At 43.0% G+C, this 27230-nt stretch overlaps 1 long non-coding RNA gene across 1 annotated transcript in view; it reads left to right on the top strand.

The window, feature by feature from the left end:
- Positions 1-496: 496 nt before the first annotated feature.
- LOC126237171 (uncharacterized) overlaps positions 497-27230 on the top strand; it is a 251142-nt gene continuing 224408 nt past the window's right edge. The window contains exon 1 of the long non-coding RNA XR_007545046.1: positions 497-610. This is a non-coding gene — a long non-coding RNA (uncharacterized LOC126237171). The remainder of the gene's footprint in view (positions 611-27230) is intronic.

Here is a 27230-nt window from a genome sequence, read left to right as displayed (position 1 = left end):
AGGCGGCGCAGTGGTTAGCACACTGGACTCGCATCAGGGAGGACGACAGTTCAAACCCGCGTCCGGCCTTCCTGATTTTGGTTTTCCGTGATTTCCTTAAATCGCTTCATGGTTCATTTGAAATGGCGCGGACGATTTCCTTTCCCATCCTTCCCTAATCTGATGGGACCGATGACCTCGCTGCTAGGTCCCATCCCCCAAACCAGCCAACCGTCTGCATTTATGTTCAAGCTTGCATTTCTCACGGCATTTCCATATTTTTGTCCAAGCCATGCCCTAGTGATCGGGTACGCATGCCCATCCAGATGCCGCAGGAGGCGGAAATGTTTACAATTCGATCGCAGCTTGGCGCCATCGGCATCAGAAAGGTTACAAAGTGAAGTAGTTCCTTACGGGATGATATCTGCGGACCGCCAGAGATGATGTGGGATGCGGCGCTGCGACTGCTTGCAGCCGGCGTATAAGAAGGCGGCTGGGCGTTCGCGAGCCGCCAGTGCCGGGCTGACCTCGGAGGCGGTGCCAGCACGCTAGAAGCCGCGCCTCGCTACTGAGTTCGCCATGCGGGCGTCCCCGCTGCTGGTTGCGCTGCTGCTGCTGGCGCTACTGCTTGGTGAGTACGCGCCCCACGGACGTCCGCTGTTCTCCTACACGACCGGTACAGCTGCCGGTCGTCCTCTGTCTTATTTGTGTATCTACTGGACGCAGAGAGGTCAGGCTGCTCTCTCTTTACCTTCGTACCTAAATTTATGAAGCTATAGGGATATACACTTGGCGTCCTCTTGAACGCTAGTAAACAAGTAACACCACGATTAACACCAGATGTTTCAAGAAAAAGCCGGCCTCGGTGGCCGAGCGGTTCTAGGCGCTTCAGTCCGGAACCGCGCGACTGCTACGGTCGCAGGTTCGAATCCTGCCTCGGGCATGGATGTCTGTGATGTCCTTAGGTTGGTTACGTTTAAGTAGTTCTAAGTTCTAGGGGACTGATGACCTCAGATGTTAAGTCCCATAGTTCAAAAAAAAAATGGTTCAAATGGCTCTGAGCACTATGGGACTCAACATCTTAGGTCATAAGTCCCCTAGAACTTAGAACTACTTAAACCTAACTAACCTAAGGACATCACACACACCCATGCCCAAGGCAGGATTCGAACCTGCGACCGTAGCAGTCCCGCGGTTCCGGACTGCAGCGCCAGAACAGTCCCATAGTGCTCAGACCCATTTGAACCAGCCATTTTTCAAGAAAAAGTAGTGTATCCACTTGTTTCATAATGTCCTAAGGTTTGCCTAATTATGTTATGTATCACTATCTGAGAAACACGGCGTTGCCCGGGCCAGAATGCATGGCATGGGACAAGGCACGAATAGCATTCTAGATACGAGGTGCATACAGATGTATATTTCATTAATACTGTTATCAATGCAGTTAAGGTAGTTTGGATTAATACTGTTATCAATGCAGTTAAGGTAGTTTGGGCGTGGTGCGTGGCAGTGGGTGAGTGTGTTGGGCAAAAATCTGCGAAACATGGAGCAATGCATATTCTTACATATAGTTAAATAATGTATGACTTACGAACTTCAAACGTTACCGTCTTAATGAATATACTCGCTTATACAATCCTCACCCTGTTACACTCATACTGGCTTTCAAAACTGGCTCTGAGCACTATGGGACTTAACTTCTGAGGTCATCAGTCCCCTAGAACTTAGAACTACTTAAACCTAACTAACCTAAGGACATCACAGACATCCATGCCCGAGGCAGGATTCGAACCTGCGACCGTAGCAGTCGCGCGGTTCCAGACTGTAGCGCATACTGGCATTAACATTATGTTACACCGACATATTTAACCAGGAGTAACACCACGGAGCCAATGCTAGTTTCGTAATATTGTAATACAATAGTATTTAAATGAAGCTGGAAAAGAATGGAAGTTACTTTATTTCATTAGGCATTTATTTTTCATTCCATATGCATAACTATAATATTTTGTTTTCACAATATTTGCTTATAGACGACATTTACAGTTTCCTTATTCGGACTGTAAGCGAATAAATGTGTAGGAGAGCCACCATGTGAGCACGCTGCATACAGTCGTCCGTGATATGAACATGATTCGCTATGAATTTGAATGTCTGCTCCCTGAGCTTTGCTGATGCTCACGCTTTATGCTAATTTAACTGGAAACTGCAGTCGGCTAAAGGTGAAGGGCAACCCAGATGATTGACGAAAACGCCGTGAGAGATTAAAGACTGATCTATTTGGTATTACATGTCGCTGTCAAAACCAGAACGACAAAACCGCGCAATCATCTTATTATGCCACACGAATGAAACAGTAAACACATTTTCACATGTACAATGAAGTTCGTAAGTCACAGAGTATACAGTTTTACCTAAGAGTATTTATTGCTCCATATTTCGAGGATTTTCGCACGGCACACTCATCCACTGTCACGCACAACAACCAAACTCCCTTACTAACAGCAGGAGACCAAGGGCTGTTTACCACCACAACCACGAGTGGGTGACAGTGAGTGGTCATGGAGAAAAGATTGTCAGTGCGTACACACACAAGCCTTTTATATCTAGATATAGATTTGCAGGATTTCTGCCTAAATGACGTGGAATGTCAGGGGATATTGAACGCAAACAAAGAAGAGCAGCAGGAATGGTCGTAAATATGTTTGGCGCATATGAGGAAAGAAGAGGGGAGGGGTGGAGGTTTGATGTCTTTATCTATATGTGAGTAACTTACAACGTTAACTGCTTGCTATAACGTCAGGTGAGCCGTAGGGAAGTGCGTTGGGTACTTTACTGTTCGTGTTATATATTAATAGTAACCTCAAACTTTTTGCTGATAATAAAGATAGCTGCAACGAATTTGAGATGTGACATCAACATATAAGATGCGTGCGACAATTTTATAAAGATGGAACTTTCTTCATACACTACTGTTATGGTCGTTGGAGGAAAATTTAGACACTTGATGTTCAGCAGTTTAAGAATATCAAAGGAGTGAGGGAGCTTCGTATATACGGTCTGACGCCATGTAAAAGTTCCAACATAAAAAATGGTTCAAATGGCTCTGAGCACTATGGGACTTAACATCTATGGTCATCAGTCCCCTAGAACTTAGAACTACTTAAACCTAACTAACCTAAGGACATCACACACATCCATGCCCGAGGCAGGATTCGAACCTGCGACCGTAGCAGTCGCGCGGCTCCGGACTGAGCGCCTAGAACCGCTAGACCACCGCGGCCGCCAGTTCCAACATCAGTTCTTTTACATGACGTCATACCGTGTATATGAAGCTCCCTACCTCCTTTGATATTTTGAAGATGAGTTTACTCGAAACACGTCGATGCAGTTGAGTTTCTGAACATCAAGTGACTGAATTTGTCTCCGGCGACAATAACAGCAGTGTATAAAAAGAAAAGCTTCATATCTGTAACGATACCGTCTGCAAATAATCTGCAGAAATATTCAGTTAGATCTTGATAAGATTTCAGTGTGGTGCAAATACTGACAACTTTCTTTAAATATTGAGAAATGTAAAACAGTCCACTTCACAAAATGAAAAGAAAACATTGTATACTGTAACTGCAGTATCAGTGAGTCAAAACTGGAATCAATCAACTCACGCGAATATCTGGGTGCAGTTATTTGTGGAAATGTATGATGGAGCAATCACATACGTCCCCTCCCGCTCCATGTTCGAGTCCTCCCTCGGGCATGGGCGTGTGTGTTGTTCTTAGCATAGGTTAGTTTAAGGGGGGTAGGACGTCAAACGGGCCGACTTGGAGCAGGAGAGGCATCACAGGACATTTTAATTTCCAGTGTCTATACTTTTACAAATAAATTCATAAAACTTTGTCAGCATCACCAGGAAGGATTCAGGATTCACACTCATTGCAGTGGAAGTTCGAAAACATAACAGAATAAATTTTTTTTACGTGTGTAGTTTCATCATTTTTTCACTTACTAATAGCTGCATTTGTTGCTATAGGTACACTTTTCTTCATAAGTTAGAGAGATTCTTCGATGAATTTTGCACAGCATACATACCATACTTACAGGTGTATGAAACTCTTGAATTTATTTAATTTATGAAAAAACGAATGATCTGTTGTATTTTAAACTTCATGTTTAGAAAAACACAAATTTTGTAGTTAATTACCTCAATTTTTACCACAGTTTTTAATAGAGTTGGAAAATTCTAGAGTTTCATACACCTTTAAATATGGTTTGTATGCTGTGCAAAATTCATCGAACCATCTTCTTACTTATGAAGAAAAGTGTACCTATAGCAACAAATAATGTCATTAGTAAATGAAAAAAATGATGAAATTTCACATGTAAAAAAATTACTTCGTTATGTTTTCGAACTTCCACTGCTATGAGTGTGAATTCTGAATCCTTCCTGCTCATGCTGACAAAGTTTTATGAATTTATTTGTAAAAGTATAGACAGTGGAAATTAAAATGTCCTGTGGTGCCTCTCCTGCTCAAGGTCGGCTCGTTTGACGTCCTACCCCCCTTAAGTAGTGTTTAAGACTAGGGACCGATGACCTAAGCAGTTTGGCTCCTTAGGAATTCACACACATTTGAACATTTGAACAATCACATAGGCTTAGTTGTAGGTAAAGCAGATGGCAGACTTCGGTTCATTGGTAGAACACTAGGGAATTGCAACGAGTCTACAATATACAGGAATACCAAGCTGGCTTTCGACCAAACCGACGACAATAGATCACATTTTCACACTAAGGCAATTGTCTGAAAAACTCTGGGAATATGATAAAGATATCTACAGTCTGTTCGTCGATTTTCATCGTGCATACAACAGCGTCCGCAGGAATAGACTACGCAATGCACTGCGTGAATGTAGGAGTAGGAAATGGGCTGGGATACAGATGGATGGTAATTTCAACTGTCTCGCATATGCAGATGATGTAGTACCGCTAACTGACTCAAACCATGAGTTGTAAGAAACGTACCAGAAAATGGACAACTACGCACAGAAGTTTAAGCTAAAGGAGAATCAAGACTAAATGCAGTTCATGCAATTAGGAAGAAGACAAGAGCAGCAAGAATTTCTTGAGATAGATGGTATAACGTCCACGAGATTTCACCAGTTCAGATATCTTAGATATGGTTTACCAGCAACAACAATGTAGAAGTTAATATCAAAGAAAGAATAAAAGTGGGAATGCAATGCATGTATTCCCTCAGCGTGACGCTCAGGTCAAAATCAATATCATCGAATACTAAGATGAGAATTTATAACACAGTGATACGCCCAGCAGTCGTTTCCGGTTCAGAAACCTAGAGGATGACTAAACGAGAAAACGAAAAACTATTAATATCAGAAAGAAGAGTAAAGAGGAAGATATGGGGACCAATCTTAGATAAAGGAGAATGGAGAAGGAGGAAGAATGAAGAAATCTATCTCATAATGCAACAATCAACAATACTGCAGAAACTGAAGAGCAAAAGGTTGCAGTGGACAGGCCACGTAACTCGTATGCCAGAGTAGATACTGGTGGACAAAGCACTTGAGGGGAAACAGAAGTCCAGTGGTCCCATGGAACGACCAAGGCGGCGCTGGATGGACGACCATGCGAAGGATCTGGCGGCCCTGGGTAGTGATGACACCTAGCGGAACCGAGCACAAAACAGAAAAGTATGGAGGCAGCTTGTGGAAGCAGCATGTTGTCTGCTGGGCCTGTGACCGCTGGATGTATGGAAATGAGCGTTTGGCGTCATTGGCCGGGAGGCCCCTGGCGGGGCAGGTCCGGCCGCCAAGGTGCATGTCTTATTACATTCGACGCCACATGGGGTGACCTGCGCGCCGGATAGGGATGAAATAATAATGAAGACAGCACAACACCCAGTCCCTGAGCGGAGAAAATCCCCGACCCAGCGGGAATCGAACCCGAGCCCGTAGGACGGCAATCCGTCACGTTGACCATTCAGCTATCGGGGCGGACACCGCTGGTTATACATGTAATGAGCAAATTTCCCTCAGATCACGAATTAATTTTTTCTTGATTACCCATATTACTTTCAAGGAATTAAATAGTTTTTGCAAATTTGTCCCACCCTTCGTTTGGCTATGAAAATTCGGACCAAACCCATTGTGTACTTTATAAAGAGTCTAGTTTTCACCCTGCTCAAACATTTGATCAAAAATGTCAGCTCACCTGCTCATCAATCCCGTAATGTGTCCAATATATCACAACATTTGGTAGCCTTTGTTTACTATTGTGTAGTACACCAGCTTAAGGAAAGAAGATAAGAGTGGATAAATTGCAATGTAGAAAGTAGTCACTGCATTTGAAGAACTCATCTCAGTACAAACATTACATGGGCTTTACTTTCTAATATACCGTACATATTGTCAAAGAACATTTCTTTTTTCGCTCTGGAGACGCAGAATCCATTATATTACGCGCATGACAGCATATGTAAACGGGAGCATTGGATGAGGCCTGCAAAGTTTTTTATATTTTTGTCTCTTACATGATTTATGCTGAAAATTTAAACATGTGACTGTTTATAATCAAGTCGGAGGATGATACTTCTAACACTACTCCTTCAAATATTGCCGAAACGACGAGACATTTCGTCGTTGTTCCCAATTCTCAACGATGGTTTTGATAACCTCATTTAATTTTCTAGCACAGTTACGTTAACTGTAGTGCCATATTTAACGGTAGACCAGTTTCGTGTCGCTTGCTATACAAAACGCGGAAGTGTTACCTGTGAGAACAAGGCCCCAGGCCACCACGTAGTTCGCGTGCCTCAAGTGATTTCCGCGCATTAACTTGGGGCAAGCGGCCCACGCCGACCACAAAACTTAACTGGACTGATTTGGCCGTCCGAGTGCTATGGTAGGAGTTCGTCCTGAGATTAATGCCTTACCATGGCATTTTTACGGCGTGTGTTTGCAGAAAGCATTCTCTTAGCAGAGTGAAATACAATTTGTTTACTTTTTTCGGTCGAAAGTTATTGAATCCAGTATAACTGTCTTCGACAAAATTGTACCTGACAGGAGTTTTTTGATATTCCAGGTCGATATTTAGAAAAGGTCTGCTTTTGTAAGAAAAATAATGAAACCAATGATTGCCTCGATAACGGAGTTACAAGAAAATTATTTTCATTGAAGTGAAGATCTGCAGCTTATCTCACAGCTACATGTAATGTGGCTGTTTTGTGTATATGTAATGGTCCGTAAAGCTTCGTCAGTGGATATGTGCACTTTTGTAGGCACGCTATCACATAGCTCGTGGAAACCTGTTTGCTCCAAGTAGTTGCTGTCGGCGAGAGAGCCAGTCCTTAAACATCTGAAAATCGTCAGTTGCCAGTACATGCTATTCCCGAAGTTGTGACGTACATCCCTTCCTGGCTCTCAAGTCCATCCTCCCTTCCACCTAATCAAAAGGACTGTGATCACCGCCAAGTGTACTGCCAAGATACAATTCTATATCAATAGTATTTTATGTCAATAATCAGAATAATTGTCAATAGTTCACGTTTCCCGGTTAAGTATGATATTTAAGGGCAACTAACTCTTACCAAGCACGATGTGTTGAGTCGTAGACGCTTTCTTATTGTATTGAGGCAAGACCGACTGCCTTATTCAGTCTTGATACTCGTCTGTCTCTCTGCATCTCATTTTTACAATATGTTTCCAGATATCACTGAACTCTCTCACATGGAACAGAAAGTGTCGTGTGAGTGGAAGACCATCACTGACGCATTACCGTAATGGTAACTGCCATGAGGAATCCACAATAGGCTCGACTTCGTCCTATTGTTTTCCACAATAGTAAATACGTTTACCTTTGTAGCTATTTCTCGAATTTAAGGATCAATTAATGTTGTACTTACAACAAATGTAGGTAACCCGGTCTCACATTACATCAATCCAGTGTCATGCTTTTCAGGCACCCGACAACAGGTAACTTGGTCTATCGTCAGTGCAACGAAGTAGGAAACATCAACGAAACTCTCTCGTTGTTTCCAAAAACTGTGAAATCAAATCATATATGGTAATTGCCTTCGTCGGTCATATGTTGGATCCTTTCTCGGCTCTGAGCACTATGGGACTTAACTTCTGAGGTCATAAGTCCTCTAGAGCTTAGAACTACTTAAACCTAACTAACCTAAGGACATCACACACATCCATGCCCGAGGCAGGATTCGAACCTGCGACCGTAGCGGTCTTGCGGTTCCAGACTGTAGCGCCTAGAACCGCTCGGCCACCCCGGCTGGCTCCTTTCTCGGTTTGATTTGCTTACAGTACACTTCGACAAGGAAAATGTTCACATGTGTGTGAATTCCTAAGGGACCAAACTGCTGAGGTCGTCGATCCCTAGACTTACGCACTATTTAAACTAATTTATGTTAAGAACAACACATACACACACACACATGCCCGAGGGAGGACTCGAACCTCCAGCGGGAGGGGCCGCGCAATCCATGACATGACGCCTCAAACCGCGCGGCCACTCCAATCGGCCTTCGACAAAGAGATGGTGATTACTTCTCTGCAGTTAAATGTAACGTGACGAAATCGAAAGTTACGAAATTATTTCTCTTTTGTCAAATGTTGGAAATCGGTAAATATTCCGTCGGAACTCCTCACGTGGGATCTGATATATAGCTCTTCACACAATACTAACCGCTGTAATTCCCAGTAACATACGAATGTGAAATTCCAGTTCAGTGGAAATGTGAAAGTGAACAGGGATCTTCCAACATATCTCAGCTTTGTTATTTTCCGTATCAATGTAAAGTTTTACCTCGTTTAGAGAAGGTGTTCACTCACTGTTGAAAACTGCAGACACCTGCTTAGAATGTTTTAAGTGCAATTATATTAAGGAAATTTCTCCAGATTCTTCACAGGAGCTGAGAACCCAACCGTCAGCGATGTACGTATTGTGCTGTGTTAGTCTGCCGGTGTTACAATACACCAGGAACCGGCGCTCTGCGAGTGGACGTGATAGACCTTCGACAGTACTGACAACTGGACCTGGTTCACCTCCTCGGTAAATTCGTATAACATTCGGCCATTCTAGCTGTCTGATAAAATCTCTCTGTCGACGTTTATTAAGACAAAATGACTTTGTACAAGATTTTGTGGCGGGTACCCAGCGAGGCATGTTCTAAATTAAGTAAATCAAAATTTTTGGTATCTTAACCTTCTTCTCCTCACGAGAACCTAATCACAGTCAAACATATGGACGTTTGGTTATACTTACATAAACAGAGGATGTCGTTAAGATATTGTCTGTATTTTTCTTAAAACTAAAAGACTACTGTGGAAATAGGGAAGTGGGAAAAAAATTCAGTGAAAATCCTTTAGCAGCATCCTATACACGTGAAGATACTTTTACCTCGCTCTTTCGGCTGCTTCATTGTTCTCTTTAATCCCTTCCTAGCTCGTGTGATTGTTTACAGCTTTACGTACGGTCTACGTTTAATAACAACCTCGATAAGCTTATTTGTCTCCACTTACAATTTCGCTCTGCAGCCTCTTCAATGGCTTAGAGTCTGATTTCTCGATGCCTTTTATTGTAGCACTGCAACCTGCCACACCTTCGCGTGTTTTCGATTGACTTTTCTACACCCTATTCTTTGGAATACCTCTCTCCTTCATTCTTCTCCTATTATTCTGTATATCACATTTCTAACATGTCCAATACCATCTACTGTGGCAACCTCACGTTTTTATTCTAACAACTGCGAAGTAAGGTGGAAAAATTAGGGTTTTACGTGCCGTCGACAACGTGGCAATTAGAGACGAGATCAGCCTCGTATCGGAGAAATGGAGGAATGACATTGGCCTTGTACTTTTCAAAAGAACCATCCCGGCACATGCATCGACCGATTTACGGGAACCATCGTCTGCAGAACAAAAACAGTTCCATTTACTTCTCGTATGGTACTATCTTAAAAATACGACCATCAGTTCTGTGGCACCCAGTGGATACAATGCTAGACTACTTCTACCAATAGATTGTGTGTTGTGGACCAAGTAGGAGGTACATAACAAATACCGCGAGAGGCTTCCACCACACTCAGAGCCATGCAGCAGCCTCCAGATGGCGCTTATAGACTCGGACCTCTTTCTGCTTCCGGCCACTTTCTCCAGAGCGTCGTGTATGTCCACCGATATTGTTATCAGCTACTATAGAGACCGCTCTCAACGGCGAATTACTTCCGCGTTGTACTGGTGGACAGGGAAATTCTTCCGCCGACAGGCACCAAAACATTACGTGCACAGCTATAAACCAGCAGTTAGTTGAGTTCAGTGCCTGCAGACAGCTTAGTGTAGTACACTGAAAACTACATTCCGACTTAGCTGTCGCTGCTTATGGAGTAAGTATACTATCATAAGTGTTTGTCTAACTACATTCAGTCATAGTGATAATGCAGTAGACTGCCTGGAGGCAGCAAAGCTATTTAGATTTCATTGCATCAGGTTAAGTACTACTGTGTACCGTACTCTTGATAAATACTATTGGATATCTTATTGGGTTATCACATTTCTGTTATAGTGCACCTTGTCAAAAATGTGTGTGATTATCAAGTGTGCGATAGAGAAACTTTAATGAACTATAGAAGGGAAACAGTCTTCCGCCACGGTGAATGTTTGGGCAGAATTAATAGTAGCATTCATGTATTATATTCACAACACTATGGATGTCTGAAGATGATCATATACTTTATAACTGGATTAATTAAACGCATTGTGGTTATGAATACATTTCCTAAACATCAACAGATTCGCTGTGGATTCGGTTACCCACAACCAAACTTCGGTGCTAAATATTGTGGCTAATCCATTCTACAGTTGTTTACTTGCGACCTGAAGAGCTATAACTTACGCAATCCTTATCTGTTCCCTTCGTATTTTTGCTTCTGTAACTACGACTTCTTCCACTTACCTCAGTTTGTTTTGTCCAACAGTAGTAGGGTAAACTGCGTCATTACCTCACCTGCTTCTTAACACAAATTTATCTGCCTTCGTTTTCCACTGTGCAGCTATTACTGTTTATAGTGCATGATAAGTCCATGCATTCAGTACCGGCCACGACACGGGATTCATGAGTAGGCCGTCCACACAGGCAACCCCTTAATCTGCTACTGATACCATCGACTTGGAAACATTCGTGGTAATTTATCATTGCAACAACAAATACTGCCAGAAACAGTCAGTTTGCATAATCTGTCAGCTTTTTTAGCGAGAAATCACCAACACTGATAAGCATAACCAATCAATTTGTGAGTGTTGTCAATATGTATATATGAGCCTAACATGTAGGAATTTAACTAGCAAATATACAAAACATTTTAGAGCATCAAAAAGTAATAACTTCCACACAACATTTTCTGACCCTCTAACGGCACAGACTCATCAACCAGTGAACACAGAAAGTGATTTTAAAATTCTTAAAACTAGTAACAGCACGCACCAAGAATTAAAACAGCAAAGAATTATCATGTACAAATATCAATAATACAAACAAATAATGTGCTAAACGAATACAGGTCACTGTGCAATAAAACATGATTTGCGCCAACAGAAGCACTGTATACACCCACCGCTCCAAATAACACTGACTACCCTCTATACTGAAGATACACGCACACACCAAACTAAACATACCGACTGTCAGCAATACTTTGAAATCGCGCGCCACTATCCAAACAAACACGTCAAAAAACAAATGAACTGATATAGCAATAACGGGTGAGGTCACTGGCTATAACACTACCTGGATGTATTTCTGAGCACATATAACAAATGTATGTGTGACAACCAAAAACATCAATAAGAAAAGAAATAATTCTGTAAACGCATCAAAACGAGGAACGAAAGAATATGGCATTAGAAAACCGTAAGTAGCTCGCTGACTAACGCGAAATGGTACAGCGAATTTCCGGTGGTAGCTTTCTATGGGACCAAACAGCTGATGTCATCAGCCCATAGGCTTACACACTACTTAATGTAACTTGAACTAACTTACGCTAAGGACAACACACACACCCATACCCGAGGGAGGACTCGAACCTCTGACGGAGGGGAGCCGCAGCGAATTTCTGTCTGAAATGACTGAAAATAGAAAAATAGAAAATGTTTCTTTGTTTGCACATAGGAAGCTGCAGAATGCATATCATAAATGACATAGTCATGTCCATTATGTGAACAAACAGTTAATTTTCAGCATAAGATAAGCATACAACATGTAATGTTTTGACTCTATATCTTGTGTCTTTATATGTAAACAACCATAAATTTTGACTACCAGTTTGTACGTGTGAAGAGCTTCAAATCAATATGTTGATAAGTAATAATAATCTTTAGGAATAAAATATATAATACCCACTGAAGATGGTACAGAAAGTGTTGAAACATGTCTGGGTATAACAATACTAATCAAATGATATGTAAATCAAATCGAAATGTCTCTCTAATGCATCCGGGGCTTAATTATACTGTACAAAGTTCGCAGTTACTTTTATTGGTAGTTCGTACGGCACACATTCACGGCAGACACTGTTGTGCTTATCCTTCTGTAACAGATTCTTGACCGTGGTGACCTCCTTATTGTGAACGGTGTGGTTTATATTGAAATCAGTGTGCGCTTCTTAAGCAGTTCAACATTATAAACTTCCCGACTTATTAAAAATATGTGTCAGTCCGCAATTCGAACCTATGAGCTTGCCTTTCGCGGACAACGTTTTTAGTGACTTACCTGACCAAAGACGACTCTCATTCCGTTCACACAGTTGCCAGGACCCCTCTCCTTCTTTCCAAACTTCACAACATGCGGTATTAACGTTGCTGGAAGAAATTGCGTCGAAGAGACATTGGCAGAACTGGTGCCGCGAGGGTGAGTTGTGAGCTGGCTTGGATAGGTCAGTGGGAAATGGAATGTTCCGGGTTCGAGTCATGGTCCGTCACTTTTTTTTTATAAGAGAGGTTTAACTGTTTCGTTAATCATGAGCTTTTATTTGGGCAACTTAAAATGCAAAAAAATAAAACAATCATTTCTAGCATTTAAGACCCTCACGTATAGACGAGCGCTTTAAAAAATGGTTCAAATGGCTCGGAGCACTATGGGACTGAACTTCTGAGGTCATCAGTCTCCTAGAAATTAGAACTGCTAAAACCTAACTAACCTAAGGACATTACACACATCCATGCCCGAGGCAGGATTAGCGCTTAAAGCTCCACCTCCGAGATATGGAGAGGCTAGCTGTCAGGGATCGAATCCGCCTCGCGGATTAACGACGAGAGCCAACCAGTCTGGATGTGGCTTTTAGGCGGTGCCTCACTTCGGAATAGGTAAATACCGGGCTGATACTCGCGTCTCGCCTCAGATACATGCCACACGAACATTTAGAAAACTTTCTCACACTTGACTATAGAATTACTCTAGATGCAGACGGATGGGGTACACAGATTCCATTACAGAGGGAGCGGTGGCGTCAGCGTAGAAATGGGAGGAGGCAAAAGACCATAAGAAGAAGAAGATTCGTCGCACTGAAAAGCTATGCGATACGGTCCGGTTACCTACCGGCTGAATGTCACAGCCATTGTCACGCAGTATGCCTTACACAGCTGCTGCGCGTGCAGCCTATTCGATCCAATCAAGCGGCGCTCGGCAGCATAAATTTGCTGTCGAGCGCCGCTCCCCTTTTTTAAGGTTGAATAACAAGTACACTGTTTTGTTCCGCTGATGGTTATTTCGAACTAGTTTTCGGCTTATTAGGTCATCTTCGGAAAACAAGTGACTAGCGTCTGGAAGAGACACTGGTTCTTAGGTAACTGGTTACCTAAGAATCAGTGTCACTGCCAGACACTAGTCAGTTGTTTCCTGAAGACGGCCTAATAAGTCGAAATCTAGTTCGAAATAAACAAAAATCAGTAGAACAAAAACAGTGCACTTGTTATTCAACTTTAAATATGGAATTGTTCTACCAAGAAGTAACGGAAGAATCCATAAAGAACATTACTTCCCGTTAAACGAGTCACGTAGAATCACATAGCTGTTCACACTCTGTGCGAAACGATAAAAAATGGTAACGGTCACCTTATATTTCTGATACAGTGAAGTAGGAGTGCTTTAAAAGAAAGTCAACGATTTTGCTTGACACTCCGTACAAGAATTGCAATTGGTCGGTAGGTAACACATCATATAACTACTTTCTTTTAGTAATGAAACAGATTCAGGTACATATTTTCGGAATGTATCGATCATTCCCTTCCTCACAAAATATTTGTTAATTTTTCCGAGCGGGATAAGCGTTCCAGCGTCTTTAGAATACGGATTGTACTCACTCAAGCTGTTCAGTCACAAAACATCGACAACACTGCGTTGTTAGGAAATTCCTGTGAAATAACTACTCGCTGAAGCAAGAAACAGCGAGATTAACAATTCTATTCGACGCTGTTGCGTGTCAAGTAATCTCGAGAAAGTATATGACAGTACAGAAGCCAAACAAAAAGTGCAGACACCCCTATGTAATGTGGAATTGAGCATTCGATGTAACGAGAGACTGACCAGCCAGCGTATAGGGAGGCGGAAAGTACTGTGCTGTCAATGGAGAAGCAGTGACGTCAGAAAGGGGCCGGTTAGAAGAGCTTAGTGATTTCGAACGTGGACTAGTCACTGGATGTAACCACGGTAACAAATCCATCAGGGACGTTTCAACCCTTCTAAATCCGCCCAACTCAATTGTTGGTGATGTGACTGCGAAGTGGAAACGAGAAGGAACAACCAAAGCTAAACCAAGACCAGACAAACCTCATGTAATGATGTACAGGGATCGTCGAGCATTGTGGAGAGAGGCAATAAAAAATCGTGTTAAATCAGCGGAACTAAACACTCGTGAGTTCCAAAGTGCACCAGCAGTCCAGCTAAATTAATGACTGTCCGTACAGAGACTTAAAAAGAACGCGGTACGACGGTCGAGCAGCTTCTCATAAACTACACATTTGTGCAGTCAGCGCTAAGCGACGCTTGAGGTGGTGTAAACAGTGGATGATCGGAAACGGGCGGTTTGTAGTGATCAATCACGCTGTTTCTTATGGCAGTCCGATGTAAGGGTTTGGATTTGGCGAATTCATGGAGAGCGTTCCCTGCTATCATGTGCATGTGTGGTGAAAATAGTGAAGTAGGAAGGAAGTGGTGTTACGGTAGGTGGGTGTTTTTCGTCCTTAGTATTTGGTCCCCATATTCTGCTTGACAAAACGCTAAATTCGGAAGGAATTACACATTTTGCAGTGCTGTGTGCTACATACTGTAGAGGAACAGTTCGGAGGCGAGGACTGTTCGCATCAGCACGGCAGCGCATCCAGGAAGCAATATCTGTGAAACAATGGTCTGTGACCAATAACATTCCTGAAATTGACTGGGCTGCTCTAAGTCCCGAACTGAACCCAGTGGGAAACCTTAGAACATCGATTACGCTCCAGACTCCAGAGTTCAACATCACTATCTTCTTTGGTATCTGCCCTTTTGGTTTATGGGCTGCTATGCTCCACAGATATTCACTGCAGCAGCGTTCAGGCTGTCATAAAGGCGACACGCACCATACTAATGTCCACTAATAGGCGTTCCGATACTTTTGATCAGATAGTATATATGTCATTCCGGTCTCCTTTCCGAACTCCAGGTCTATGCAGTTCCAGTAAAACTATGTCCGTCTTATTGCTGCATTTCTGTACAACTGCTCACGTTTGCTCACAGCCCTAATCGAGCGCTAACGAATAATTCGAAAACACGGTATTTTATTTTACTTTCTGCATGATAAATACGAGTGGCGACAGATGAGAACACCAAAGAACGTAAGGGTTTCTTTAAAATGGAAATTTTCGAAGCTGTTTCGCAAAAAAGATGTGCGATTTTGCTATAATATGCGTAATTATAGGTAGAAAGTCCTTGGAAATGACGGCAATTCTATATTTATTTATGTAATAGTAATAAAAATGGCGTAACATCATGGCACCACCCTTTGTGATAATACACGGAAACCATCGGATATTTAACGCTACTTATTACTTCTACGCTTAAAATTAGCGAAGGAAGTTTTTTTAATGAGATCAGATTTCGAGTTTTCAGAAACGCCTGAATTTGTTGCAGATGATATAAATTGACTTTTAGTACGGTTGGAGGAGCAGTTATTCATTAGGTTCGAAGTTGACGATCGAATTAGCGGTTCTGGAAGTTTTCTACACCTTCTCATACTGTCTTTCCTTCATCTGAAGTTGGTTTGGTATAACGTAGTATGATAGACATCGTAAACATTATGAATGTCATCCACTCCGCAGTAAAATTCTTGTTGAAATGTGTGTGAAATCTTATGGGACTTAACTGCTAAGGTCATCAGTCCCTAAGCTAACACACTACTTCACCTAAATTATACTAATGACAAACACACACCCATGCCCGAGGGAGGACGCCAACCTACGCCGGGACCACCCGCACAGTCCATGACTGCAGTGCCTTAGACCGAGTAAAATTCTTATTATGAAACACGTTCTGGTGTCATGGCTTGATAGTTTTAGGAACACGGTGCTACAATCTATTGTTATCACCACGTGAGAGGACCTCACTGAACATTCTCCCTAAAGAAAGAGCCTCGACGGCTGTGACGGGAGCTCTGTGTTCTATTATGCTCCACAGAAAGCAAATGAAGCTCTTCATACACTTATCGCACATGAAAATCATTTCTTGTATTTTTCCTTTGGCTTTTTAAGTCTTACAGCCATCGCATCATTATTGCAATTTACATAGCCCTTTCTGAACACATATATGATTATTTCTATTCTTTATAATGACCTTAATTCATTCTTAGGATTTTTTCTGTCACTTATCATGTATTTCACCCTAGGAAGTCAGGAAGTGATAAGCGTATATGCAAAATGCTGGTGACACCGTGGTTTGGAGTCCACGTTAAACTGTGGATTGCGTCGTAACTGGTTGGGTGCGACACTTCAAAGATTGGAAGAAGGCATCGGCATACCACTTCTAACCTGCTGTGTTCAAAATATCTTTCGGTTTGAAGACAGTGTTAATTTATCTACTCAAGACAAACCAATAACGGAACGTTTAAAATCCGCACTCATGTTACAAGTGAGTGTTGATCCGCTAGGCCTGCTATACGAGGCAGTGGTGCAGCCGCTAGAGCCAGAAAGTTTTTCAAGTGCGTGGTAGCCTTGTTTCCTGACAAAACATAGAAAATACTCTCAGAGTATGTGCAGCTCTTGATATCTTTACTTTTCAACTTGTGGTTTCTTGCATACTTGTGTCTTTATAGATGCTAGCCAGTTGTCGCCTGATGATAGCCTAAAGCTGAAAACAAGTTAGCAATAAGCAAATAATAGTGGAACGAAATGCAGTATGTTGCCCTTAACAAGTACGTATATGAGCAACGAGCGCTCACCACTTGTCAGAAAAGTGGCATTTGCCACAAGCACTCCATTCTGTGGTGGACTTTTGGCTGCGGATCAGTGATCAGGGCAGATGCCATCATGTAGCAGCAGACGTCAGACGTTTGTTCTAGAGATGCCTGCAGACGAAGGAAGGACGACTAGGATTTAATGCTCCATCAACTAGGGTCATGAGGATAGAAGAATAAGTTCTGGTTGGACAAGGAGTGCGAGGGAAATCATCCGAGCACATTCAAAGAGACGATTCCGGTATCAGCCTGAATAGATTTAGAGGTGTCATAAAAATTTAAGTATGGATGTCTGGAGGGAAATTTGGGCTCCACTTCCATTGAATTCAAAATGGGCTGCTTAATAAGTCTGCCATCTCACTCGGTGCATTCAGGTGCGACAGTGCCCATTTGGGGGATGGCCAGTCGTTACCGTCATGTACAAACTTCAATGTCTTCCCATGTGGTAATATTTCAGTGTCTTTCCACATGGTAACGCAGTTGTGCAGATCTCTTGAATTTATGTATTTGATTTTTTTTCAACCTGGACATTTGTTGCGATGAAACTTTGTCACAGAGTGAGTAATAATACACAGAGAGAACAGAATAATAAAAATAAGAGTGAAATTCCGCCTTAAACAAAACAACGTACGATTAGTTTTACGCAAACTCTTTTCAGCGCTATCTGTGCTATCTTCAGTAGGATTTGGTTTATTATTCTGTCTAGCACGACGGTGTCATCTATTTTGTGTTAGTAGATTCATATTTGACCTACATTCTGCATCTTCTTGTGGTTTTTGTTGCTGCAGTCTTGTTTGCCGTTGTCTTAAACGTACAAAACACATGTTTCCTTTGACGTTGCTGTTTCTCCTACAGTGCGTTTTATTTAATCACAAAATCACAAGTTTCTGCTATTTCCACAATAACATATCATCTGACGGCTCAAACCTTGTGATTTTGTGATAAAATAAATGCAGTTTATCTTTAACAATCAGAAATAGCAATATTAAATGAATCAAGTATTTGATGCATCCAAAACAAGGGGAAACTGGACTGCTCTGTGACCCTTTCCTTAAGGCACTGTTAGGGGAACTTGTGCTGCAGCCTAGTCCAGCTTGGAACATACCACACCGGATTTCTTTTAGCCTATAACGACTTTGCTAACCTAGATTAACCATTTTATGGATCTGTGTAAACTCCTTCAGAGCTTCTACCGCACAGTTATAATAAACCATTGTTAATGAAACAACATACAAAAATATTAATAATAATGGCATCTCCGCTGACTTAGAAAGTTCCATGTAGATGTAGAGAAAATGGGTATGAATAATTAAAACACTGTGAACAAACAAAATCTAGAGACACCGTTCAGAAATGGGACAATTTAAAAAAAAAATTATTTGTATATGAAAGCATTGTCACTGACTGACATTCTCTTGAGTTAGTACGTCCTTACGTTGGTGCAATACACGATTTCATCGTAGAAGAAAATACACTTGACAATAAAGGGCTTATCTCGCGAAGACTGCACTGTAGTTCCTTCTCTAGATTGTCGCACAGATGACAAAATGGTAGATATCGAAATAGACGACAGAGGGATAGAGAAACAATTAAAATCGCTCAAAAGAGGAAAGGCCGCTGGACCTGATGGGATATCAGTTCGATTTTACACAGAGTACGTGAAGTAACTTGCCCCTCTTCTTGCAGCGGTGTACTGTAGGTCTCTAGAAGAGCGTAGCCTTCCAAAGGATTGGAAAAGGGCACAGGTCATCCCCATTTTCAAGAAGGGACGTCGAACAGATGGGCAGAACCATAGACCTATATCTCTAACGTCGATCAGTTGTAGAATTTTGCAACACGTATTATGTTAGAGTATAATGACTTTTCTGGAGGCTAGAAATCTACTCTGTAGGAATCAGCATGGGTTTCGAAAAAGACGATCGTGTGAAACCCAGCTCGCGTTATTCGTCCACGAGACTCAGAAGGCCATAGACACAGGTTCCCAGGTAGATGCCGTGTTTCTATACTTCCGCAAGGCGTTCGATACAGTTCCCCCCAGGCGTTTAATGAACAAAGTAAGAGCATATGGACTATCAGACCAATTGTGTGATTGGATTGAAGAGTTCCTAGATAACAGAACGCAGCATATCATTCTCAATGGAAAGAAGTCTTCCGAAGTAAGAGTGACTTCAGGTGTGCCGCAGGGGAGTGTGGTAGGACCGTTGCTATTCAAAATATACATAAATGACCTTGTGGATGACATCGGAAGTTCACTGAGGCTTTTTGCGGATGATGCTGTGGTATATCGAGAGGTTGTAACAATGGAAAATTGTACTGAAATGCAGGAGGAGCTGCAGCGAATTGACGTATGGTGCAGGGAATGGCAACTGAATCTCAATGTGGACAAGTGTAATGTGCTGCGAATACATAGAAAGAAAGATCCCTTATCATTTAGCTACAATATAGCAGGTCAGCAACTGGAAGCAGTTAATTCCACACATTATCTGGGAGTACGCATTAGGAGTGATTTAAAATGGAATTATCATATAAAATTGATTGTCGGTAAAGCGGATGCCAGACTGAGATTCGTTGGAAGAATCCTAAGGAAATGCAATGCGAAAACAAAGGAAGCAGGTTACAGTACGCTTGTTCGCCCAGTGCTTGAATACTGCTCAGCGGTGTGGGATCCGTACCAGATATGGTTGATAGAAGAGATAGATAAGATCCAACGGAGAGCAGCGCGCTTCGTTACAGGATCATTTAGTAATCGCAAAAGCGTTAGGGAGATGATAGATAAACTCCAGTGGAACTCTGCAGGAGAGACGTTCAGTAGCTCGGTACGGGCTTTTGTTGAAGTTGCAAGAACATACCTTCACCGAGGAGTCAAGCAGTATATTACTCCCTCCTACGTATATCTCGCGAAGAGACCATGAGGATAAAATCAGAGAGATTAGAGCCCACACAGAGGCATACCGACAATCCTTCTTTCCACGAACAATACGAGACTGGAATAGAAGGGAGAACCGATAGAGGTACTCAAGGTACCCTCCGCCACACACCGTCAGGTGCCTTGCGGAGTATGGATGTAGATGTAGATATTCATCTGAGCACGTGGATAGGCTGCTTGCATGCTCGGCCGAAACCTCAGAGAACTGATTTATGCTTCCTTACGAAGGCGTATTGTCACACTCTTCCCCTGCAGACTCTTGTCGTGCTGAGAGTAGCTTTACAAATAGAATGACATTCACATGCGCAGCAAAATTAGCTACGTCATACTTCGATGTATGTGCTGTGTTGCTACTCCGAATAATCTCACAGTGTACTACAGTTACGTGTGCCATATCAAGCTGACACCTCCGTTTTAGTCTTTATACACATATTATAAGTATGAAAATGTGCTCTATCTCTACAAAACTGTTTTCGTGTTTGTTTATGCTGCGCATTTTCAGTTTTACCTCTTGCAAATATTGTAGACACAAACTGTATGAGGTAAAGCTGATTTCGTATTCTTTTCTTGCTTCATGTAAAACCAGGCTTATAAGATTTAATGGTTCAAATGGCTCTGAGCACTATGGGACATAACTTCTAAGGTGATCAGTCCCCTAGAACTAACCTAAGGACATCACACACATCTATGCCCCAGACAGGATTCGAACCTGCGACCGAAGCAGTTTCGCGGTTCCAGATTGTAGCGCCTAGAACCGCTCGGCCACCCCGGCTTAATGACTAAGGAAAAAAATTATGCCTGTCTGGCGCCTCCCAGCCCCCCCCCCCTCTCTGTCTGACACACACACACACACACACACACACATATTCCCTCTCTCCCTCGCTCTCCCTCTTCCCCCCCCCTCCCTCTCTCTCTCTCTCTCTCTCTCTCTCTATCTATCTATCTATCTCTCTCTCTCTCTCTCGCGCACACACACACACACACACACAATCTGTGTGTTTGTATGTGTGTCTGTGTGTGCGTGTGTGTCTGTGTGTGTTTTTCAGCTGCCCCACACATTCTGTTGAAGAAACATAGGTATTGAATTACTCATAGCTATCACAAAAATAACTACGCGGAGTTGTCAGATGGTATTTAATACCACCTTCTCATAGAAACGTTTCTGGTTCGATTACATTTGTCAGTTCGATACGTTTCAAATGACAGGGATAACAGGGAAACCCCTGAGAGTAGGTTTGGGTCAGTCCTAATTGGGGTAATGAGCAGGAGAACTGCAAGGCGGCGCTCGGGCAGACTGCTCGCTACAGCCGGGGCTGAGCTTCCTCCGACCTCCGCCGAGGCGCTGCTCTCGCCCCTGACCTAGACACACCGTTCCGCTGGTGGCAGGCGACCGCACTACGATCCTCGGACAGCTGTTCAGTGCCAGGCGCGTTTTGTCACGCATTTTCTTTGAAATGGATGCGTCTAGAAACTAAGGTAGTTTTAGAGGTAATCGGTCAATTACGACCTCACATATATGTTTCAGTCAGAAGCTTTCACGAGTACATTAAATACTGCAGTTCAAGTCACCGAGAGTATTCACTGCTTCATAAACTACTCTGCCATTTGGGAATACTGTGGCATGCTGAAATAACGGAACCGTAAACGTAAACACCACTCACGTATTAGGCCTTAGGCCTGTTCGGACTGGTCGACTGCTGCTTAAAAGCAGTATGATGAGCAATCTATCATCATGGAATATGTGATTACCACAAGCAGGTCTTCTTTGGCGTCACAAGGCTAAGTGTATTCCGTTCCAAACCTCCCCACCTCAGAAAAAATCTGAGGTACTAAGAATCGAACGCTGGTCTTTCCGCGCCGAAGCCATCAACGCTAACTATTCAGCTACGGTAACAATGAAACCACATGAATAACATTTTTTGTAGAGAATAATCATGTCAATGTGAATACATTACTTATTCCCACGTCTGCACAAAAATTTTCATAAGAAACGATTTTATACGGTTCGTCGTAGACGGTAAAGCATTTCGTCCTTAACGGACTCTCACTTCCAGGCAGCATTGCTGGAGAGTAACTGATATGGGTATCAAGCCATACTGCCAGGAAACAACGCCTATATATTTACAGACAGCGATATCCCTGGAACAAACGCTACCCATTATTCGCGGAATACGTCGGAAAACAGGGATGAGATAAGATGTGGAAGTACCGCGCTAAAACACGCACCAAGCCGGTGCTTGAAGTGGCTCACTACTTCTTTCAGTGCAATAAACCAAACAGTGGAAGCTATATCGGAACCTAGTGGTCAATACTGCGAATGACATACGAAAGCTCTGGGCAGATAGTATTGTCCAATGCGCGACCAGGAAATTAATAAACATGTACGAAAATATAGTTAGTCGACGAATTAACGCGTGTAAACGCAATATTTTTCGATGATCTTTTTGAGCAGAGCGCTGAGTAAAGGGAGGACGCTGCAGAGCGCTTCACGTGGCTGAGATCAGACGTTGTTCGGTAGAAGTTACTCCGACCGCCAGGAAGAAACGAAGAGATAAATTGCAAGCTATCTGCGAAACTGCTAAGATGAGAACATGTGTCTCTTGTGCCCAGTGGCAGAACAGTACACGACGTTCAAAGTCGTCGCCATGCAATTCCTGGTGCATAGAAATATGGTACGGGTGCAATCGATGTTGATGTAGCATTCTCAACACCGACGTTTTTGAGATTCCCGATTATCGTGCAATTTGTCTGCTACTGATGTGCCGATTAACGGCGACAGCAGCTAAAACACCTTAAATAACGTAACTATCCGGCAAACGGTCCGGACACTTGGATGATGTCGTCCAGGATACCGAGCAGCATACATAGCACACGCCCGTTGGGCATTTTGATCACAATAGCCATACATCAACACGATATCGACCTTTTCCGCAATTGGTAAACGGTCAATTTTAACACGGGTAATGTATCACAAAGCAAATACCGTCCGCACTGGCGGTATGTTACGTGATACCACGTACTTATACGTTTGTGTCTATTACAGAGCCATCTATCACAAAGCGGAAAAAGTGGCCCAACTAAAACATTCATATTTCTTTACGTATTACACGAGTGTGTAATAAAAATGGGGGTTCCTATTTTTAAAAAAACGCAGTTGATATCCGTTTGACCTATGGCAGCGCCATCTAGCGGGCCAACCATAGCGCCATCTGGTTTCCCCCTTCAAGCTAGACGAGTTTCGTTCTTTATAGATTTTTCGTTTGATGCTTATTTCGTGAGATATATGGCCCGGTCACTATCAATGGTCCACCCTGTATGTCCTCCGATGCTAGTGCTGCCACCTTCTGTCTGCGAGTGGTTATTGCACGTTGACAGCGAACATAGGCGGTGGTCACATTAATGTGACTGAACTGTGTAACACAGCTGAAACATCTATAACCTAATAAAATGGTTTTAAAAACAATGACGTATCTGTTCTACCACATATCAATATCGCTGATCTATAACACTCTGCGTTTAGTATGTACAGACATAGCTTGAAGATTAATAGATCTAAAGACTACAAGAGCACAGATCGTTAAGCAAACAGCACAATGTAACACATAGTTTTGACCACGAAATTCACAATAGTTTTAAGTGAGGTATTATATGGTAGATAGCTAAACATTTGCTTGAAAGAAAGTATATTAATACAGAATTAATACAGAAGCTGCTGCTTTGTCCCAATTTCCTCGCGTATTCGTCATCGAAATTCAAATGTAGTGTGTCAACGAAGTGAATAGAATACTGGGGAATGCAGCAGCTCATGGCAAAGATCCGGATAATTGACCACTGCGGCTTTTGATATTGGACTTCTGGAGTGCGGCTGCACCAAAAAGGATATAGCACGTCGACATGGTCTTTTCAGCTGCGCATCCTGTTACATTCCGATGTATTTATACTTCATTCAAACTTTACATTTGCAGTTAGATGAAGAGCAAGGGAAGGACATAACAACTTCCATTTTGGGAATATGACTTTGTGAGTATAGTACTGCACGTGTTTACACTCCTTTTTCAAACAACTATGTAGCTTTCAACCAAATAATACCTCAGTGGGGCCTTTTGTGAACTCGCTGTTCCTAATTGCCTGTTATAAGGCACTTTTTTCTTTAGTCACTTGTGCCACTTTATCGTCATTAACCTGTTCACATTTCGGAGTTTTACAGATAACTTACCTTGATGGGTGGTGTAACAGACACATTGCTGTATTTTATAATAATTTCATCCACCGTTAGCCGTTCAAGCTGGCATACTTCTCCTGCCCGTAGCAGTTCTTAGGCTAATCGTGACGTCAGATTTGCTACTTGTCTTCGTAGTTTTTGTTTGGATCAGTCTTTAACGAGGAAACATCTAGTGGTCTCCTTGACGAGTTCAGGACACCGTCGGATTACCTCTGCCCGTCGGAACGGAAAGTTGTTTTTCAGGTTCCCACTAGCCATTCCGGGAGCCGACCTACATCTGAATCGCAATGGCCGACTCCGCTGTCCGCGAAACCACCACCCGACCTGCAGGTGAAGTTAGCGAATTGCACTCTGCAGATGGTTGCGCTGATTAAAGAGAGCCGCTGAGATTGCATTGGCGTTGGCGTCCTTTAATTACGTCCCAGCAGCGAGGCACACTTCTCACGTGCGCGGCGCCTCCGTAAAGCAATAAACGTGGGAGCCGTTCCGGCGCTGCGCTCGGCCCACAATGAGCTGGGACACCTTCAACAATCAACCGAGTACCATCTCACTTTTACACCAGACGATATCCACTGGCCAAGACTGGCGTTGTATTTTGCCACACCCACAGCCTCCGTTTACTCTTATGAACCAAAACATCACCTGCTCACTAGCGTGTTGGCCCACCTTTCTAATGCAGCGCAACAGCGTTTCTGCGTGACATGGATCTGACACGTCGTTGTTAGGTTTCCAGAGATATGTGGCTCCACACGTCTATGCACAGGACACGCACTTTCAGTAAATTACGGGTCGGTGGTTTGTCGGCTCGTAGCTGGCGCCCGATAGCGTTTAAGATGTTCTACATCGGTTTCAGATCAGGACAATTTTGTGACTAACTCCCAACGTGAGATGACTACCATGCTCGTCACACCACTGCAGCATGTTTGTGGTCTTGTTATACGGACAGCTATCCTGTTGTAGGATGACATCCTCATCGGGAAAGATATCAAGCAATGAAAAACGAAAACCTAAAAATAGTTAGAGATTGCAAGTACGAATAACATCAATCGGAACGATCACATAGATAATGTTGTGCGGAAAGCAAACCATAAACTGCGATTTATTGGCAGAAAACTTACAAGATGCAATAGGTTTACTAAACAGACTGCCTACACTTCGGTCGTCTGTCCTCTTCTGGAGTACTGCTACGTGGTTTGGGATCCGCACAAGATAGGATTGACGGAACATAACGCAAATATTCCAAGAAGGGCACCTCGTTTTGTACTATCGGGAAATAGGGGAGAGAGAGGCACGGATATAATACGCTGGCTGGGATTGCAATTATTAAAACAAAGGCGCTTTTCCTTGCGGCAGGATTTTTTCACGAAATTTCAGTCACCAACTTTCTCCTCCGAACGCGAAAATATTTTGTTGGTCTAATCACGATGATCTCGTGCTCACTATAATCGTAACTGAAAACGTCGTTGGGTCAATAAGAGAACACGTAGCGCTTGCCTGTTGTGGAGATCCTTGTTCAATAATGTGTACTGAACGGTGCGCTCCGAATCACTTTTGCCCCTGCGCAAGCATCACACTCACCCAACCATCCTATCTGCCACAGAACGTCGTCTGTTCTGCTTTACTGAGCAGACAAGCATCCGACCTCCAGATTCTGTGATGGGGAGTGAATGTCCAACTCCTAATCACCTGCTCGCCGTTTTACAGTCCTTCATCCACTTTCTACAGAATTTCACGACAGTGGTGCGTGAACAACCAATCACTTTCGTCGTTTCCGGGATGCTCATTCCCAGGCGCCGTGCCGTAACCATCTTTGTCGAAGCTGCCAATGTCAGTGGATTTCCGCAGTTGCCTGCAACGTCACAAGGCGGTATTGAGTCTCGTGATGGACAGTGGGTGCTGTGTTAACCACTTTCTCTGTTCTTCTTTAATGACGCAAGTATACTTTTCTACACCTTCCTTTCGAAGCTGGCAACTTTTTTCAGGGTCATTACCTAGATATTCATGTGTTCGAGACATAACGTACAGTGAGGTGGACTATCGTGTTGCATAATGTGTCTTATTTTTTTACTTGACAAGAACCGAGCGATGTGGAGCACTCGGAAAGGTGACGGTTCAAGTCAACGTCCCGCCACCCAGGTTTACATTTTCCGTGATTTTGCTGTTGTCTTAAGGCAAATGGCGGGATTGTTCCCTTGAAAGGGCGTGGTCGATTTCCTTCCCATTCTTTCCTAATCCGAGCTCGTGCTCCATCTCTAATGGCCTCGCTGTCGACGAAACGTTAAACTATGATCTTCCTACCCTTATTTGGCAAGGTTTTACACGTATTTCGGAGACTGAAAAAGCATCCACCTTCCTTCTTACATCTCTTAATTTAAACCGAGTTCTTGGTTCAAATGGCTCTGAGCACTATGGGACTTAACATCTGAGGTCATCAGTCCCATAGAACTTAGAGCTACTTAAACCAAACTAACCTAAGACATGACACACATCCATGCCCGAGGCAGGATTCGGACCTGCGACCGTAGGGGTTGTGCGGTTCGAGACTGAAGCGCCTATAACCGCTCGGCCACTCCGGCCGGCCAAACCGAGTTCTAATTGAGTG

The sequence above is a fragment of the Schistocerca nitens genome, chromosome 1 (genome assembly GCF_023898315.1).
Source record: "Schistocerca nitens isolate TAMUIC-IGC-003100 chromosome 1, iqSchNite1.1, whole genome shotgun sequence".
Taxonomy (NCBI): domain Eukaryota; kingdom Metazoa; phylum Arthropoda; class Insecta; order Orthoptera; family Acrididae; genus Schistocerca; species Schistocerca nitens.
Note: the sequence above shows the minus strand (reverse complement) of the source record. Positions and strands in the feature narration are given on the sequence as shown.